At 46.1% G+C, this 17704-nt stretch overlaps 1 long non-coding RNA gene across 1 annotated transcript in view; it reads left to right on the top strand.

The window, feature by feature from the left end:
* LOC132426591 (uncharacterized) overlaps positions 1 to 17704 on the top strand; it is a 42221-nt gene that overhangs the window by 11222 nt on the left and 13295 nt on the right. Inside the window, exon 2 of the long non-coding RNA XR_009519732.1 lies at positions 11025 to 11154. This is a non-coding gene — a long non-coding RNA (uncharacterized lncRNA). The remainder of the gene's footprint in view (positions 1 to 11024; positions 11155 to 17704) is intronic.

Genomic DNA, 17704 nt, shown 5'->3' with positions numbered 1-17704 from the left:
CATGGGGCACCTCTAACCCCGTGGGCCACGTGGGACCATTGGCCTGGTTTGCCCTCTGATCCCCTGCCCTGCTGCCGCTTTTTTCTGCTTTGAACTAAGAAGGAAGCACCTCCTGACGACTGCCAGGTGCTAGAAGAGCAACTGGTGCAGAGAAAGGCCCAGAACAGAGGCAGGAGACCTGAGTTCCAGACTAGCTGTGTGTCCCCAGGCAAGTCATCCCCGCTCTGGGCCTCAGGATCCTCTGTATGGGGAGCAGCAAGGTTAGAGGTACGGACTGCTCCAGCTCAGATGTTCTGTGATTCTGTCCTGGTCACCCAGAGCAGCCTAGGTCTAGAGCCAGGTTTTCTATAGGGGAACCAGCTAAGCAGCTAAGCCCTGCTTCCTGGGTATTCCCTGTGCTGCTAGGCGGAGGTTCACCCCTACCAGGCAGAGGGAACAGGGACTGAATTCTGAAGCCTTATTCAGGAGGAGCTTGTTCAAGCCTTCTCATGTGTTCAGGAGCAGATAGCTCCCAACCAGGGGCTTCAGGAGCTGGAGGACTGAATCCCAAAAGATCACAGAAATGGGAAACATCCCAAGGTGTTTTTGTTGGGCATGCACTCCCACACCTGCAGCAATGGAGCGCTCACTTCTTCCCCAGCAGGCCCTTTGCCACACCAACCCTTGTGGGAAACCTGTCTGAAAGGCCTCTCTGCCTCCCCAAGACACATGGGCCTTGGGTCCTCCTGAATTGTCTCTTTCGTCCACCCACCCTGCTGACCTCAACCACTGCCCAGTCAAGCCATGATATCAGGTTTAAGGAAGCTATGATGCTGTTCACTTGGCTCTCCAGGCAGCACACCCAGCCAGACCCATCCCTCGTCAGACCTTCTGATACCCGATGTTGCCCACAACGGTCAGCGTGTGCAGGTTATTTTGAGTCCATTTTCTCACTTGCCACTATTTGGTGCATCTTGTTTAGCTCTTCATAGAGCCACGTGGACCTGCAAGTCTCGTTGCTTTTTGGAGACATCATACTCCTCATTGGACTAGAATTCTTTTTTTTTAATATACTTTTATTTTATTTTATTTTATTACTTCTACTTTTATAGATATTTTATTTAATTCTATGGGTTAAAAAAATTTTTTTTACATCTTTATTGGAGTATAATTGCTTTACAATGGTGTGTTAGTTTCCGCTTTATAACAAAGTGTATCAGTTATACATATGTTCCCATATCTCTTCCCTCTTGCGTCTCCCTCCTTCCCATCCTCCCTATCCCACCCCTCTAGGTGGTCACAAAGCACCGAGCTGATCTCCCTGTGCTATGCGGCTGCTTCCCACTAGCTATCTATTTAATGTTTGGTAGTGTATATATGTCCATGCCACTCTCTCACTTTGTCACAGCTTACCCTTCCCACTCCCCATATCCTCAAGTCCATTCTCTAGTAGGTCTGTGTCTTTATTCCTGTCTTACCCCTAGGTTCTTCATGACATTTTTTTCCTTAAATTCCACATATATGTGTTAGCATACGGTATTTGTCTTTCTCTTTCTGACTTACGTCACTCTGTATGACAGACTGTAGGTCCATCCACCTCATTACAAATAGCTCAGTTTCATTTCTTTTTATGGCTGAGTAATATTCCATTGTATATATGTACCACATCTTCTCTATCCATTCATCTGATGATGGACACTTAGGTTGTTTCCATCTCCGGGCTATTGTAAATAGAGCTTCAATGAACATTTTGGTACATGACTCTTTTTGAATTATGGTTTTCTCAGGGTATATGCCCAGTAGTGGGATTGCTGGGTCATATGGTAGTCCTATTTGTAGTTTTTTAAGGAACCTCCATACTGTTCTCCATAGTGGCTGTGCCAATTCACATTCCCACCAGCAGTGAAGAGTGCTCCCTTTTCTCCACATCCTTTCCAGCATTTATTGTTTCTAGATATTTTGATGATGGCCATTCTGACTGGTGTGAGATGATATCTCATTGTAGTTTTTTTTTTTTTTGTGTGTGTGTTACGTGGGCCTCTCACTGTTGTGGCCTCTCCCGTTGCGGAGCACAGGCTCCGGACGCGCAGGCTCAGCGGCCATGGCTCACGGGCCTAGCCGCTCCGCGGCATGTGGGATCTTCCCGGACCGGGGCACGAACCCACGTCCCCTGCATCGGCAGGTGGACTCTCAACCACTGCGCCACCAGGGAAGCCCTCATTGTAGTTTTGATTTGCATTTCTCTAAGGATTAATGATGTTGAGCATTCTTTCATGTGTTTGTTGGCAGTCTGTATATCTTCTTTGGAGAAATGTCTATTTAGGTCTTCTGCCCATTTTTGGATTGGGTCGTTTGTTTTTTTGTTATTGAGCTGCATGAGCTGCTTGTAAATTTTGGAGATTAATCCTTTGTCAGTTGCTTCATTTGCAAATATTTTCTCCCATTCTGAGGGTTGTCTTTTGGTCTTGTTTATGGTTTCCTTTGCTGTGCAAAAGCTTTGAAGTTTCATTAGGTCCCATTTGTTTATTTTTGTTTTTATTTCCATTTCTCTAGGAGGTGGGTCAAAAAGGATCTTGCTGTGATTTATGTCATAGAGTGTCCTGCCTATGTTTTCCTCTAAGAGTTTGATAGTTTCTGGCCTTACATTTAGGTCTTTAATCCATTTTGAGCTTATTTTTGTGTATGGTGTTAGGGAGTGATCTAATCTCATACTTTTACACGTACCTGTCCAGTTTTCCCAGCACCACTTATTGAAGAGGCTGTCCTTTCTCCACTGTACATTCCTGCCTCCTTTATCAAAGATAAGGTGACCATATGTGCATGGGTTTATCTCTGGGCTTTCTATCCTGTTCCATTGATCTATCTTTCTGTTTTTGTGGCAGTACCATACTGTCTTGATTACTGTAGCTTTGTAGTATAGTCTGAAGTCAGGGAGCCTGATTCCTCCAGCTCCATTTTTCATTCTCAAGATTGCTTTGGCTATTCGGGGTCTTTTGTGTTTCCATACAAATTGTGAAACTTTTTGTTCTCGTTCTGTGAAAAGTGCCAGTGGTAGTTTGATAGGGATTGCATTGAATCTGTAGATTGCTTTGGGTAGTAGAGTCATTTTCACAATGTTGATTCTTCCAATCCAAGAATATGGTATATCTCTCCATCTATTTGTATCATCTTTAATTTCTTTCATCAGTGTCGTATAATTTTCTGCATACAGGTCTTTTGTCTCCTTAGGTAGGTTTATTTCTAGATATTTTATTCTTTTTTTTGCAGTGGTAAATGGGAGTGTTTTCTTGATTTCACTTTCAGATTTTTCATCATTAGTGTATAGGAATGCAAGAGATTTCTGTGCATTAATTTTGTATCCTGCTACTTTACCAAATTCATTGATTAGCTCTAGTAGTTTTCTGGTAGCATCTTTAGGATTCTCTATATACAGTATCATGTCATCTGCAAACAGTGACAGCTTTACTTCCTCTTTTCTGATTTGGATTCCTTTTATTTCCTTTTCTTCTCTGATTGCTGTGGCTAAAACTTCCAAAACTATGTTGAATAAGAGTGGTGAGAGTGGGCAACCTTGTCTTTTTCCTGATCTTAGTGGAAATGCTTTCAGTTTTTCACCATTGAGGACGATGTTGGCTGTGGGTTCGTCATATATGGCCTTTATTATGTTGAGGAAAGTTCCCTCTATGCCTACTTTCTGGAGGGTTTTTATCATAAATGGCTGTTGAATTCTGTCAAAATCTTTCTCTGCATCTATTGAGATAACCATATGCCTTTTCTCCTTCAATTTGTTAATATGGTGTATCACACTGATTGATTTGCGAATATTGAAGAATCCTTGCATTCCTGGAATAAACCCCACTTGATCATGGTGTATGATCCTTTTAATGTGCTCTTGGATTCTGTTTGCTAGTATTTTGTTGAGGATTTTTGCATCTATGTTCATCAGTGATACTGGCCTGTAGTTTTCTTTCTTTGTGACATCCTTGTCTGGTTTTGGTATCAAGGTGATGGTGGCCTCGTAGAAGGAATTTGGGAGTGTTCCTCCCTCTGCTATATTTTGGAAGAGTTTGAGAAGGATAGGTGTTAGCTCTTCTCTAAATGTTTGATAGAATTCGCCTGTGAAGCCATCTGGTCCTGGGCTTTTGTTTGTTGGAAGATTTTTAATCACAGTTTGAATTTCAGTGCTTGTGATTGGTCTGTTCATATTTTCCATTTCTTCCTGATTCAGTCTTGGCAGGTTGTGCATTTCTAAGAATTTGTCCATTTCTTCCAGATTGTCCATTTTATTGGCATAGAGGTACTTGTAGTAATCTCTCATGATCTTTTTTATTTCTGCAGTGTCAGTTGTTACTTCTCCTTTTTCGTTTCTAATTGTATTGGTTTGAGTCTTCTCCCTTTTTTTCTTGATGAGTCTGGCTAATGGTTTATCTATTTTGTTTATCTTCTCAAAGAACCAGCTTTTAGTTTTATTGATCTTTGCTATTGTTTCCTTCATTTCTTTTTCATTTATTTCTGATCTGATTTTTATGATTTCTTTCCTTCTGCTAGCTTTGGGGTTTTTTTATTCTTCTTTCTCTAATTGCTTGAGGTGCAAGGTTAGGTTGTTTATTTGAGATGTTCCCTGTTTCTTAAGGTAGGATTGTATTGCTATAAACTTCCCTCTTAGAACTGCTTTTGCTGCATCCCATAGGTTTTGGGTCGTCGTGTCTCCATTGTCATTTGTTTCTAGGTATTTTTTGATTTCCTCTTTGATTTCTTCAGTGATCACTTCATTATTAAGTAGTGTATTGTTTAGCCTCCATGTGTTTGTATTTTTTACAGATCTTTTCCTGTAATTGATATCTAGTCTTATAGTGTTGTGGTCGGAAAAGATACTTGATACAATTTCAATTTTCTTAAATTTACCAAGGCTTGATTTGTGACCCAAGATATGATCTATCCTGGAGAATGTTCCATGAGCACTAGAGAAAAATGTGTATTCTTTTGTTTTTGGATGGAGTGTCCTATAAATATCAATGAAGTCCATCTTGTTTAATGTATCATTTAAAGCTTGTGTTTCCTTATTTATTTTCATTTTGGATGATCTGTCCATTGGTGAAAGTGGGGTGTTAAAGTCCCCTACTCTGAATGTGTTACTGTCGATTTCCCCTTTTATGGCTGTTAGTATTTGCCTTATGTATTGAGGTTCCTATGTTGGGTGCATAAATATTTACAATTGTTATATCTTCTTCTTGGATTGATCCCTTGATCATTATGTAGTGTCCTTCTTTGTCTCTTCTAATAGTCTTTATTTTAAAGTCTATTTTGTCTGATATGAGAATTGCTACTCCAGCTTTCTTTTGGTTTCCATTTGCATGGAATATCTTTTTCCATCCCCTCACTTTCAGTCTGTATGTGTCTCTAGGTCTGAAGTGGGTCTCTTGTAGACAGCATACATACGAGTCTTGTTTTTGTATCCATTCAGCCAGTCTGTGTCTTTCGGTGGGAGTTTTAATCCATTTACATTTAAGGTAATTATCGATATATACGTTCCTATTCCCATTCTCTTAATTGTTTTGGGTTTGTTATTATAGGTCTTTTCCTTCTCTTGTGTTTCTTGCCTAGAGAAGATCCTTTAGCATTTGTTGTAAAGCTGGTTTGGTGGTGCTGAACTCTCTCAGCTTTTGCTTGTCTGTAAAGATTTTAATTTCTCCATCAAATCTGAATGAGATCCTTGCTGGGGAGAGTAATCTTGGTTGTAGGTTTTTCTCCTTCATCACTTTCAATATGTCCTGCCAGTCCCTTCTGGCTTGCAGAGTTTCTGCTGAAAGATCAGCTGTTAACCTTATGGGGATTCCCTTGTGTGTTATTTGTTGTTTTTCCCTTGCTGCTTTTAATATGTTTTCTTTGTATTTAATTTTTGACAGTTTGATTAATATGTGTCTTGGCGTATTTCTCCTTGGATTTATCCTGTATGGGACTCCCTGTGCTTCCTGGACTCGATTAACTATTTCCTTTCCCGTATTAGGGAAGTTTTCAACTATAATCTCTTCAAATATTTTCTCAGTCCCTTTCTTTTTCTCTTCTTCTTCTGGAACCCCTATAATTCAAATGTTGGTGCATTTAATGTTGTCCCAGAGATCTCTGAGACTGTCCTCAGTTCTTTTCATTCTTTTTTCTTTATCCTGCTCTGCAGTAGTCATTTCCACTATTTTATCTTCCAGGTCACTTATCCGTTCTTCTGCCTCAGTTAGTCTGCTATTGATCCCTTCTAGAGTATTTTTAATTTCATTTATTGTGTTGTTCATCGTTGTTTGTTTCATCTTTAGTTCTTCTAGGTCCTTGTTAAATGTTTCTTGCATTTTCTCTATTCTAATTCCAAGATTTTGGATCATCTTTACTATCATTATTCTGAATTCTTTTTCAGGTAGACTGCCTATTTCCTCTTCATTTGTTAGGTCTGGTGGGTTTTTATCTTGCTCCTTCATCTGCTGTGTGTTTTTCTGTCTTCTCATTTTGCTTATCTTACTGTGTTTGGGGTCTCCTTTTTGCAGGCTGCAGGTTCTTAGTTCCCGTTGTTTTTGGTGTCTGTCCCAAGTGGCTAAAGTTGGTTCAGTGGGTTGTGTAGGCTTCCTGGTGGAGGGGACTAGTTCCTGTGTTCTGGTGGATGAGGCTGGATCTTGTCTTTCTGGTGGGCAGGCCCACATCTGGTGGTGTGTTTTGGGGTGTCTGTGGACTTATTATGATTTTAGGCAGCCTCTCTGCTAATGGGTGGGGTTGTGTTCCTGTCCTGCTAGTTGTTTGGCATAGGGTGTCCAGCACTGTAGCTTGCTGATCATTGAGTGAAGCTGGGTGTTGGTGTTGAGGTGGCGATCTCTGGGAGATTTTCACTGTTTGATATTACGTGGAGCTGGGAGGTCTCTTGTGGACCAGTGTCCTGAAGTTGGCTCTCCCACCTCAGAGGCACAGCACTGACTGCTGGCTGCAGCACCAGGATCCTTTCATCTACACAGCTTCGCTCTGTTCAGTGGCCACCAACTGGATCCTTAGTTTCACTTAACTTCTTGTAAAATGCATGTTGTTCACAAACAGAACAGGAGGGCGGTGAGGAAATGTATCACTTCTTCTAACTGGGCTCCCAGCACCGGAATCCCCGCCTCGCCCAGCGGGCGAGCGGCTGAGGGAGATGCGGGCGCGGGCAGCGGCGTTCGGGGCGGGGCTTCTGCCTAGAATTCTTTACTTCCCTTTACAGTCTTCTCTACTATTGCGAATCTGGGTAAACCCCCTCCCCACCAATTCAGCTCCTGGGAACATCTCCCACCAATGTCTTTTCCTTCTTCCTAATGCTATATTTTCATTATGAGTCTAAAGATAGATGCAGTTATAATTGCACACCGAGAAAGACTCTTCTTTAAGTTCATTCCTTATTGAACTTGAACTTGATTAGATTTATCAAGAACAGCAAAACACACAGCCCAGAAACTTCCCCCCCAAACCTAGGCGGATCAGCTGAGCTCCAGCTCTGTGCAGGTGGCGGTGGAGCCCTGTGGCCCCCCAACCCCGCCTCCTCCCCAGGGGGCTTCAGGGAGGCGGGGGGAACAAGTTGGGAGAAATACGAGGAAGCCACGACAGCACATGCAGGGCTGACTATTTTTACACAACCCACTCAACCCTTGAAGAAGGAAATCAGTGTTTGCATGGGGTGGGATAATGTTTCTGATGTATTAACTGATGTGAATTATTTATTCTGTAAATATTTGTGTATGTGGAAAGATATTTATAAATATTTGTTTATGTGGAAAGAGTATATATTGCTAAGTGAAAATGAAAATACATATGATCCCATTATTGGGGGAAAAAAGAAAAACTACCTTCCTGCCCACCCTCCTATTGTTACTTACATAGAAAGAAATGAGGATTAAGGTGGTCCAAACAAAAAACTGATGTGAATATTTGTGCCCAGTACTTCCAATATGTGATGCTTCAGGAAAGGGTGATACAAGAAACCAAGGGGAAAAAAAAAACCCAACATTGGTTTTTGTGAAATTCACCACCCATCCAAAAAGCCTGAAACGCAGGAGGCCTTTGGGTACCAGCTTTATGCCATCAGCAGTACATCTACGGGTCACTGACCAGAAAAGCCAGCCTTTCCCTCCTCCATCCCTTCCTAAGATTAGGTAAAGTTCCCCCAGGCTGGAGGGGGAAGAGGCATGGAGAGGAAGCACGAAAGTGTCATGCTGCTGGGCTTCTGAGGAGAGGCCATGTCCCTGGCCCCATTCCCAGGGACTTGGCCTGGAGGTGGGGATGATAATAGCCCCCTGTGAGCTGGGGGCCTGAGAGCAGAGAGGACGGCAGCCTTGCCGCCCTGCTGGGTGGAGGCAGCAGGAGGCTGAGACGCCTGCACAGAATGTTTGGGCAAACGCACTGGGACAGCCTTAGACTAAGGGCTGAGCGGGGGAGCCACAGGCTTCCAGTGTGCCCCAGAGGGACCAGCGTCTTTGCCAGACCCCGCACCAGGCCCTGCTGTCCCTCTGCTTTTCCATCCTTGGCCGGCTTTCCTCAGAGCTCAGACAGTCCTGCCACTGGGTGGCCAGGTTGGGGAAGGCAGCATGACTCTGTGCTGGGGGCGCCCATGTATTTGCTGGTATGCAGCTCTCCTATAGCCCTGGTCACTGACAGGTGAGGAAGCCGAGCCTCAGAGCCGTTATGTGGTTTGTCCAGGTCACAGAGTGGAAGCCAGAGCACAGTCTGACTTCCTGTCGGTTTCAGCTGACTTCAGCCCCCACATTCTCTACTCAGTGGAGACAAAAAGATCAGAGGTGACAGTGCCACCTTGTATGCCCTTGGGCAGCCTGGGCCCCCAAACCAGACAGGACAAGAGGAGGGAGAGAAGAAACCACAGGAGCCACCATATCTCTTAAGTACAGTTTGCTGATTTCAAATTAGGTAGCACAATCTCCGTGAATAAAATTACAGTTCCCAAAGGGATCACAGCCAATTTAAATGTATAAGAGGCCATTAACCTGCCAGGCTGGCTATTAGAATTTAGCACCAGTGTCATTCGTGGTGTGGTTCTGCTATTACACGAGGGGCACTAGGGGTAATACAAGCGTGAGGCGCACTCGGCCTTGGGCTGGCAGGGTGCTGAGGACCAGAGTCACCCAAGAAGCTCTGACCTACCCTCCTAAGGGTTAGCAGAGCTTCCCTCTGTCCGAGAATGTCAGATACCCTTCCCTGGCCCCAGCCTCCCCTCCCATTACCCAGCTGAGTGACCTTGACAAACACTGCAGGTGGCGTTCCTGAAGCTGACCCTGAGGAGTTCAGCAAGCAGGAAGTTTATGGAGGAGGTTCTTGGATCAACACCTGAGGAAGGGCAGGGAGGAAGCAGGGGAGGGCAGAGGGAAGATGCTAGCTACTGGGCAGGCTCCATAAAGAGGGGAGACCCCTGAAGGTAGAATGTCAAAGGTGTCTGGAGTTACACGGAGCAGAGCCGGCCAGGCCTTAGCAGCCCCACATAGGTGAGTCATAGATGCAGGCTGCCTGGGGAGGAGTGTGACCCTGGGTGGGGCCCGTCTCTGCAGCTGAGGCCAGGCAGCTGATCCTCCATGGAAGAGGGTCTTGGTGGGCAGCAATGACCGACGCTCTCTGGAGCTGCCTCCCATCTGTCCAATGAGGGGAATCCTGACCCTGCCTCATGGCCCCAGGACAGAAAGGGATAATGTACATGAAGCCTAATCTCAGGCCCGCACACAGTAAGGGCTCAAGACATGTCGGCCCTCGTGTGTTATGTCCTGACCCACATCCCAGGATGACCTGCACTCTGTTCCCTTGGCTTTATACTCCCTCCCCAGCATCCAGAAAGTGTCTAGCGTCTCTTGCACACCTCCACTGGTGGACAGATAACTGCTTCCCAAGCCAGCCCTAGTCACTGTGAAGAGCTTTTTTGTTGTTTAATTTGGTAAATATACATAAAATATACCATTTCAACCATTTTAAAGTGTACAGTTTAGTAGCATTAAGTACATTCATAATGTTGCATAACTATCACCACCATCCATCTCCAGAACTTATATTATCTTCCCAAGCTGACTCTCTAAACCCATTAACACTAACTCCCCATTCTCTCCTCCCCCAGCCCCTGGCAGCCACCATTCTACTTTCTGTCTCAATTAATTCGACTACTCTAGGTACCTTATATAAGGAGAATCATACAGTGCTTGTCCTCCTGCGCCTGGCTTATTTCACTCAGCATATGATGTCTTCAAGGTTCATCATGTTGTAACCTGTGCCAGCATTTCATTCTTTTTTGTGGCTGAATAATATTCCACTGTGTGTATATACTGCATTTTGTTTATCTGTGTATCTGTTGATGGACATTTGGGTGTTTGCACCTTTTGGCTATTGTGAATAATACTGATGTGAACATGAGTGCGTGCATATCTCTTCAAGTCCTTACTTTCAGTTCTTTGGGGTATATAGCCAGAGGTGGGCTTGCTGGATTATATGGTCATTCTCTGCTTAAATTTTTCAGGAAGTGCCGTACTGTTTCCCAAAGTAGGAATGGCTCTGAGAAAACTGCCTCATGTGCACTAGACTCTGCACCCCTGCAGCTTCCCTCACGGGCCCTGGCTTTGCCCTCAAGGCCACGTCCCTCATCTGCCCACTTTGCCCTGGGTTGGCCCTGCTGAGTCTTGATGGAGCCTGAGAGCCCTGCTGGGCTCTCTGTGCTGTGGGCAGGTCTCCCCCAGGCCCCATGTCCCCCGAAGTTGGCTCCCCTGGTACACACGCCTCCCGGGGCTCCCCTCCCACTGCTGCCTGCACAGAGCACGTTTTCTCTTGAGAAACTCCCCTGGGCTGGGAGCATCCAAGCCACCCTGTTGTGAGGAGAGGGGCACAGAGTTGGGAATGAGCTGGCTGTGGTGCATGGAATGCAATCCAGTCCCATACCTCAGCCCACCCCACCCACCTTGCAGCTGCTCCTCTCCCTCACGCCCCTCCAGCCACACTGGCCTTCCGTCTGCCCTCCTCCCAACTCGGAGTCACCTCCCCTCATTCTCTCTCCGCAGGTTTCAGCTCAGCAGTCACCTCCTCGAGGAGACCTTCACTGACCACCTGGCATGAAGTCCCCACCTGCACCCTCTCTCTCACCTCACGAGCTTGACTTCCTTCACCGTGCTCACCGCTGTCCTCCAGCAGGTAAGCCCACAGGGCTGGACCTCTGCTGGTCCCCGGCTCTGTCCCGGTGCCCAGAAGGTGCCTGGCACAGAGGAGACACTCGATGGCAGCTGTGGAATGAACATATGAAGGCTGAGAACCGGTGTCTCCCCCGCTCTCCCCTCCTGGCTGGGGAGTCGGGGCCCTGGGGCAAGGACCCTCTCCTGAGGGTCTCACTCTCTCAGCTGTAGCCTGGACTCGACTGTCCCTAACGCCTCTTCCTGCTTTTCTGAGTCTCCTAAGTTCATTACCCCCACTAACAAAACAAAACAAAAATCTCTAAACAGAAGTATAAATATATCCTCCTGGGAAATTCTGAAGGCATTTTATACATATAAAGAGGTAACATAGATTTAAAATTGAAATTTTACTCTGCTCTATTTCCAAATGAGACTGAAAGTTCCTTTGATATTCATAAATCTTTAAAATATCTAACCTCAGTTTCTGAAGGGATGAAGACTGCCTCTTCACCATCCATTCCTGAAGACTCCTAATTTCCTTGTCCTTTATTAAGTCCACCCAGTGGGATAGTGTGTGTGTGTGTGTGTGTGTTTGTGTGTGTGTGTGTGTGTGTGTGTGTGTGCAGAGAGGAGTCATGTCATCAACAACAGCAAATAAAACCGAATCGCACTTCAGTGGGGAATGGGTGGTGACCACAGCTCCTCCGATTGTACCTCCCAAGGCAGCTGCCCCAGACGTTGAACCCGCGTGTGTTCTCACTCAGCACCCTTTCCGCGTCCGTGGGAAGGGTGTCGTGATGGCACTTCTGCTGCAGAGCGGTGAAGCCAGTCCAGACCCAGGGCAGCGCAGCTGTCACAGGACACTCACGCAGGTGCTCAGCCCATAGCAGGCCGGGCCCACGGGAGCAAGTGAGGAATCGGAGGCCCTCACTCTCCTGGTTGTGGAACTGCAGGCTCAGCCCCGGCAGGGACTGTTTCCTTCAACCGCACCCTTCACATGGGCTGGCCTCACCCTGGTCCCCAACCTTGCTGGGGGCTGGGCGCCTGGTGGGAGGAATACCGGATGCAGCTCAAGAGATGCGAGTCCAAGTTCTGTCTCTGGCACCACATGTGGACCAGGCACACCTCGACTCTCCCCATTTATAAACCAAGAGGGTTAGAATGGATTGTTTCCAAATTTCTCTCTCTGTTTGATGTCTCCTTTATTCCTGGCCTTGTTGCAGCCCCTGAGGTGGGGCTGGGGGATACCAAGATGAACAGGGTCATGTGGTGACTCTGTCCTCACTGCGCTCAGTTTGGACAAAGAGATGAAATATGGGCATGAATGCCACTCGGTGGGAAGGAGACTTGAGTGTGGTCCAGGGAAGTGTTCTGGAACCTCAGAATGGAGTGTCCAGCGGGGAGACCAGAGCTGCTTCCCGGAGGAGCGGGACTAGAGCTGAACCTGCAGTGTTGGGGGATGTGCATATGCTGAGATGGACGGGGAGAATCATTACAGAGGAGGACGGGTGGGAGACCCGGCCAGGCCAGCACAGTGGTCCAGAAGGAACTGCAAGTGAGAACACAAAGTGAATCTCTTAGTATCCCAGTACTGTGGGGCAGGGAAGAAAGGGATTCGGGGTTTGCTCATATGCGGGGTCAAAGTCTGAACAATGGATTTTTTTTTTTTTTGCCTGTGACAGTAGCTGGTCTTTGGCCACAGTAGGGGCTTGTTCTGGTGGTGGCATGGATGATTGAGTGGACTTCTCCAAAGAAGTTCTTGGGCCCGTTGCCACTTCTAGCATGAGAGTCCTGAGTGGGACCAGCCTGCACTTAATTTTATAAAAAGGAATTTTATAAAAGTTACATAAAACCATCAGAGGAAATTTGGAAAAGAGTAAAGAAGAAAAATAAAATTACCCCCAGCCATCCCTTAATATCATCCTGAGATATTGGGTGTGTTTCTATCCAGTATTTTCCATTAGCGTGGGTGGGCATGGACTACTGCTGTGTGGCTTATCTCCATATCACATGGTATGGCTCATACTGTTTGGGCACGTTTTTTATCTTCTTCCACATGCTTCCATCTCCCCTCTCAATAATACCTCTGTATCCATCAGCTGTTGCTATAACAATCCAACTCAAAATTCATGGCTTAAAACAAGATTTATTATTGCTCATGAGTCTGTGGGTCACATGGGCAGTTCTACTGATCTGGGCAGGCCCAGCTGGTCTTGATTGGGGTTGTTTACGCATCTGTGGTCAGCTGGTGGGTCAGCTGGTGGGTCTAAGATGGCCTCATTCACATGTCTTGTGACTGGCCAGCTATTGCCTGGGCAACAGGGGGGACTGTGCCATGTGTCTTACCCTCCATCACATTCTGTGGGTCAAAGCAAATCACAAAAACAGCCCAGAGTCAGAGTGGGAAGGACTGCAAATTTCAGGGTAAAGGGTGTCGATACAGGGAGGTCAGTAATCGTAGCAGCAATTACTGTCATCAATCTACCATGCTCCTAATTTTCATTTTTAATGGCAGTAGAGTTTTTCATAGATGTACCACTTTTCATAGACATACCATTAAATGGGGACATGCCATATTTAATTTGTTTAAAAGTTTTCTCAAATAACACTTAAGTGAGCAACTTGGTAGAGCCTGAATCTTTGAGGTCAAGGAAAGCAGTGTTTCCCACCCTTAACCAAGAGGATTGAGCCAGAGTGTTCCCAAGGCCCCTTCGAAGCAGCACCGCCTGCACGCCTTCCTACATTCCTCATCTGACTGAATTCAAATATGCCAGACCAGGATTCTCAGAGCCAGTCCTGGCTGTTGAAATCACTTTCAAGAGTCCCTGTGGATCTCTGGGCCTCAGTTTCACCATCTATAAAACTAGAGGGTCGGACTAAATGGTTGGGGGATTGGACAAGAACAGTGTTTCTCAAATGATGTCACTCAGATCTAAAAGCCAGAAAGATGCCAGTGACATCCTTCTTACCTGTATTTTTAAATACATAAGAAACACACAGGGCACACGTGTATCATTCTTCCTGCCCTGCAGTGACCCCCTTTAAGAAATGGTGCCATGTAAAGAGCAGAGGGGACAGTGAGAGAGGTGCCGGCTGGCACATGCAAGGGTGATGTTAGATGTGTGTCTCCAGGCCAGGCAGCCATCACAAGACTGCCGATGATTGCTGGTTTCTGTTCAGTGTCTTGTCTTGTAATCTCAACATGTATTTGTGACCTTGCTCGATGTTCATTGTCTGTTAAATGCACTACAAAATTTAATTCCCATGGTTTGTGGCTGAGCAAAAGAGCTTTTAAAAGAAAGGTGGTGTATTTTAACTCATGAGCTCTTGTTATCCTTTTTTTTAAGACAATATTTTTATTTTATATATATATATATATATATATATATTTTTTTTTTTTTTTTTTTTTTTTTTTTTTTGCGGTACACGGGCCTCTCACTGTTGTGGCCTCTCCCACTGCGGAGCACAGGCTCCGGACGCGCAGGCTCAGTGGCCATGGCTCACGGGCCTAGCCACTTTGCCGCATGTGGGATCTTCCCGGACCGGGGCACGAACCCGTGTCTCCTGCATCGGCAGGCGGACTCTCAACCACTGCGCCGCCAGGGAAGCCCTAGGAGCATCATTTGATATGCTTATTTGTCATCTGTTTATCTTCTTTGATGAGGTGTCTGTTAAGGTCCTTGGCCCATTTTTTAACCAGTAATTTGTTTTCTTGTTGAGTTTTAAGAGTTCTTTGTATATTTTGAATAGCAGTCCTTTATCAGATATGTCTTTGGTAAATAGTATCTCCCAGTCAGTGGATGGTCTTGTTATTATTTTAAAGAGCTCCATGGATCAAATAAGTGAACTCCAACCATGCTTTGAGTTCTAACAGCCTAGGGAAGAGGTGGGGAGGGGGATGCTTGCTTTTTCTTCCCCAGCTGGGTTCAGAGGTCAACAGTCCTCCCAGACTGGAATGGGCAGGGCTGCCCAGCGGTACTTCTCAAGGGCCGCTGCTCATGGTGGCCTCATGCATTGTAGAGACCCTGGGGATAGAACTGGCAGTGTCCTGACTGCAGACTTTTCCTGCCTAGTCTGCTGGAAGAGGTCTTTCTGACACTTTGTGCTGGATATGTGGTTTTGTTTGCAAGTTTCCTTGGGAGAACCATGCCTCCTCGACTCCAGGAGGCTATCAGTTACGATGGCTCCACCCTCCATCCCAGGCTTTCTGAGGCAGGTGATCTCAAGGACCACTCCGCCCCACCCCTCAGCACAGTGGTTGGTTCGGGAGTGAGCATGTGACTCAAGCAGCCAATCAGAATTCTTTCCTGGGATTGTTGCATAGTCCCTGGGAGAAAGAGGGCTTCCTCTGGATAGCCTTGTCTTCCTGGGAGGTTGTATATCTGGGCTACCTAGCACCATGTTTCCTAACTCATGGAAAGAAGAAAGCCAAGGAGAGCCAAAAGATGGGGAGAGAAAAGGCCCTGACTGCCTGAGCCCCCACATAAGCCATGCCTGGTTGCACCCAGACTTCTACCTTTCAGGAGCCAATGAATTCCATGATTGCCTAGGTTCAAGTGAGTTAGGTACTTCTCACTTGCAACCAAGAGTCCTTCAAGATCCGTTCAGCAGGGCTTCCCTCTTCAGTTGTGCCGGTATGCACTATGTAACCATAGGGGGCATCCTAGACTTATATAATACACATTCTGTTCAGCTGAAAGTAATAGGGTGCTCAATCATCACCTCCTCTCAGAAGCCCTCTTTGATTTCCCCAGCAGTTAGTCATTCCCTCCTCCATGCTTCCAAGAATCTTGTGAAAAATATACACTGTGGAGCCAATCCCTCTATATTGCAATTTACATACATACACACCTGCCTGTCTCCCCGTCAGACTGGGAGCTCCCTTGTAGGGACTAGATCTGATTTATCTCTTTTTCCTCAGTGACCCAACCGAGAATGTGCTTACATTTTTATCAAGTGAATTATCAAATCTCATGACAAAAAACAACTGGAATATCCCATCTAGTTTGCTGTAAAGAAAATTCTCCTTGTAATTGCCACAGAAAAGTACTGTAGATCAGGAGCTGACACACTTTTTTCTGTAAAGAGCCAGATAGTAAATATTTCAGGTTTAGCAGGCCACATTGTCTCTGTCATGACTTTCATTTCTCCTGTTGTAGCACAAAAGCACCACAATGAGTAAACAAATGAACCTGGCTGCATTCCTATAAAACTTTATTTACAAACACTGTAATTTCATATAATTTCCATGTGTCACACAATAGTATTCTCCTTTTGATTTTTTTCCAACTATTTCACAGTGGAAAAATCATTCTTAGCTCTCAAGTCATGCAGAAATATACACCTGGCAGGATCTGGCCAACAGGCCTCAGTTTGCTGATTCCTGGTATAGACGGTCACTGGGCGCCTCCATCCACAGGGAGCAGTGGGACAAAGTTGCATCTCTCCCCTGACTTTGGGTCTCGGAGCTGGAAGGGCTGTCACCTGGTAGAGCAGCCTTGGCCTTCACCTGCCCTCACTATGTGAATAGGAGATTTGGGGCAACCTCCGGTGATCCACAGGCTCGCAGCATGTCAGAGCAAGAAGGACACAGCACAGCTGTACTTACCACAGACCCAGGGAGCTGAGGCCGCTTAAGCTTGCTGACTGGCCCAAGGTCACACACCTTGGCGAGTCTGGGTCCCATGGGACCCGCTGTGCTGTCATCCGGGAGGCTTTCACCAAACCACCCAGAGGAGGTTTATTCCTTTAGCCACAATCCTCCAGGTGCTGGTTTCACCTTCACACATCCTCACACACTTGACTCTCAGTTGCACCCACCTCCCCTAACCCCAAATGCCGCCAAGCTGTGACAGTCTGACAATGACCTTCCCCTCTCACCTATGAGGCCCAGATCTCCACCACATGCCTTGGCCCTCACGTGCCAGGTCCTTCCCAGCCCCCGTGAGCCCAGCCCATACAGCCAAGAAGGCACCTTTGTATAAGGGTCTGTTTCAGAGGCCCAGATGGCTCCAAACCGGTCTTCTCCATCTGCAGGAGATAACGGACGTGCATTTTAAAAAAGGAATAAATACATATTTAATGGCTTAGTTTAAGGAACTGAGAAAATATTCATTTTCTTAAACTGTTAATACATAATTAACTGAAAATAAAAATTAATTGGGTAAAACAGCCTAAAAATAATGAATATAACTGCATTGAAAAGAGGTTTAATTGTTCCAGAGACCGAAAAAGTCCCCAAAAACAGAGAAGGGAAGAGGCTTTGTCCAGCCACTGGGTAAGGGCTCTGGGTACGGGGCTCCCTGACCCCCCTGCTAGAGGGGGTGGAGGTAAAGACTGCCTTTTGCAACGCAACAACTTGACGATGAATTTAGAGAGCATCCCAATGCCCACCCCAGCCTTGACAGCACCCCTTCACCACCACCAATTCCAAAAAGGAAAGAAAGAAAAGAAAAAAATCCACTATTCTGCCTGACTGAGTCTCTCCTCTGGGAGGTCTGGGAGGTTAGGGAAGGAAGATACAGACACAAAATCCCCATAACAACTGGAGAAAAAGGCGAGGGTGCCCGGAG

This window comes from Delphinus delphis, chromosome 6 (assembly GCF_949987515.2).
Source record: "Delphinus delphis chromosome 6, mDelDel1.2, whole genome shotgun sequence".
NCBI lineage: Eukaryota > Metazoa > Chordata > Mammalia > Artiodactyla > Delphinidae > Delphinus > Delphinus delphis.
Note: the sequence above shows the minus strand (reverse complement) of the source record. Positions and strands in the feature narration are given on the sequence as shown.